At 45.9% G+C, this 1,981-nt stretch overlaps 1 long non-coding RNA gene across 1 annotated transcript in view; it reads right to left on the bottom strand.

Annotated features, from left to right (window-relative positions):
* Window positions 1-1,981, bottom strand: part of LOC108447176 — a 23,462-nt gene that overhangs the window by 1,073 nt on the left and 20,408 nt on the right. The gene's annotated exons all lie outside the window — the stretch shown is intronic.

Genomic DNA, 1,981 nt, shown 5'->3' with positions numbered 1-1,981 from the left:
GTCTCTCTCTCCCTGGTCTGGCCTGGAGGCTGCCCTGCAGAGCTGAGCTGAAATCACGAGCTGACAATCACTAAAGAGCTGACAGCCTCTGAACAGGCCCTTCAGCTAGCAGCTGAGGGAAGACACCGGGCCTCGGGAAGACGATCTCTTTCGGGACCATCTCTCCAGACCAGTCACAGCTTCCTCGGTCAGAGCTACTGACCCCACACCAGCTGCCATAGGGTGCTTCCTCCCGCTCCCGCCGCTGCTGTTAGAAGCAAGAGGAGTCTGTGTATATCTGTGTCCTTGAAACAAAAACTGCTTTGAAGAGTTTGCTTGGTTTTTCCTCTCCCCCCTCTCCAGCTCAGTTTAAAGGCATAGAAAGGCACAAAATTAATTTCTGGGCATAGGGCAGTGATATGAGATACATGTCATAAAGTCACCCCGAGACAAAGGGTTAAAGCCAAAAGATTTGGTGAGGAGGGAATATTTTTGCCTTTAGTGATCTTGCAACTGGGAATGCTAAGAATGTTGGCATGGGAAAACTCCACTTATTATTCCTAGTGTTTTTCATCCTCTGCGTGTTTTGAGATGTAGAATTCCTGGGTAGAGATAACACACTCTCACAGACATACTTGAGCTTCCTGCTGGGAGAGACAGATATCATAAAAGCACAGCCTTGTGATAAGCTGCACATGCTTGAAGCCCTTTGATATATTGGGGCAGGCAGCATATGCTTCCCCCCACTGTCCTCTAGGATGAACAAAGCCCGATGGAGCCTGTATTCTCGTGTCTCTGCTGTTTGGCGCTGTTAGCAAGGTAATGAAATAGACTCTGCATTTCAGCTGTGGTTTGGTGGTCGCTTTGGTTAGCTGTGTTGATTCACACAGTTGCCAATTGGTCTTTTTTCATCACTCTAGCCACCTCGATAGAGCAATTGCCACCATCCACGAGTCAGTGTAGAGGTAGAGCACTGGCTGTTTCTCTTGTTCAGTGATATCTAAAGCCAGCTGGATGGCTTTCATCTCTGCAACCTGACTTGATCTACCTTGTCCCTCAATAGCAGGCAGGCGCCATGTTGGAAAGGGTATTTCCACCATTTTGGATGTCTCTGTTTTGGGGGAGTTTGTGAGATTTAGCAATTTTGTATCTAGTGATTATTGACTTTTATTTTTTTGCCTGTTGTAGTTTTGCTTGTTAGTAAACTGTTATTTTTTCATTTATATCTACTTGTATTTCATTTCTCCTTATTGGTAGAAAGTGATTGGTTAATACAAAGTGGGGAGAACTCATTTTAGAGTGTTCCCCTTTAAATTGTCTTAAATAATGACACATGGCAAAGCACAAACAGCCCAGGAGGTTCCTGGAAAGAATTGATGACAACTTCTTGTGGTGGAGGAACCAACAAGAAATGGTGTGCTGTTTGACCTCATAGTAACAAACAGGAAAAGCCTTATTGGAGATGTGAAAGTGGTTGCAGTGACCATGAGATTGTGGAGTTCAATATCAGTCAAGGAGGAAGTAGGGCAGCAAGTAAGATTGTAACAATGGACTTCAGGAGAGCTAATTTTAGCCTCTTCAGGGACCTTCTTAGAAGAATCTTGTGGGAATGTGCTCTGCAGGGAAGAGAAGTCCAAGAGAGGTGGTCAATATTCAAGCACCACTTCTTCTAGGCTCAAGAATGGTGCATCCCAATGAGCAAGAAATCTAGCAAAAGGGGCAAGAGACCCATGTGGATGAACAAGGAACTCCTGTCATTACTCAAGCACAAGGAGGTGTCCTGGTTACAGAGAAAAGGGGATGGAGATTTTAGCACTGTTTATTCCATACCATCAAAATCATCGCTGGGGGTGTGGTTTTGGCAGGAAAAGCCAGGCACCGGAAATAGAAAGTTTGCCATCTTGCCTTGGTCACTAGAGTGGAGTGGACTGTCCCCTTAAATCCCGGCAAACTTGGTCCCTTCTACTGCCTGCCAGCTTTTACCACCCCCCCACCGCCCCCC

The sequence above is a fragment of the Corvus brachyrhynchos genome, unplaced genomic scaffold (genome assembly GCF_000691975.1).
Source record: "Corvus brachyrhynchos isolate BGI_N302 unplaced genomic scaffold, ASM69197v1 scaffold846, whole genome shotgun sequence".
In the NCBI taxonomy this organism is placed as follows: Eukaryota; Metazoa; Chordata; class Aves; order Passeriformes; family Corvidae; genus Corvus; species Corvus brachyrhynchos.
Note: the sequence above shows the minus strand (reverse complement) of the source record. Positions and strands in the feature narration are given on the sequence as shown.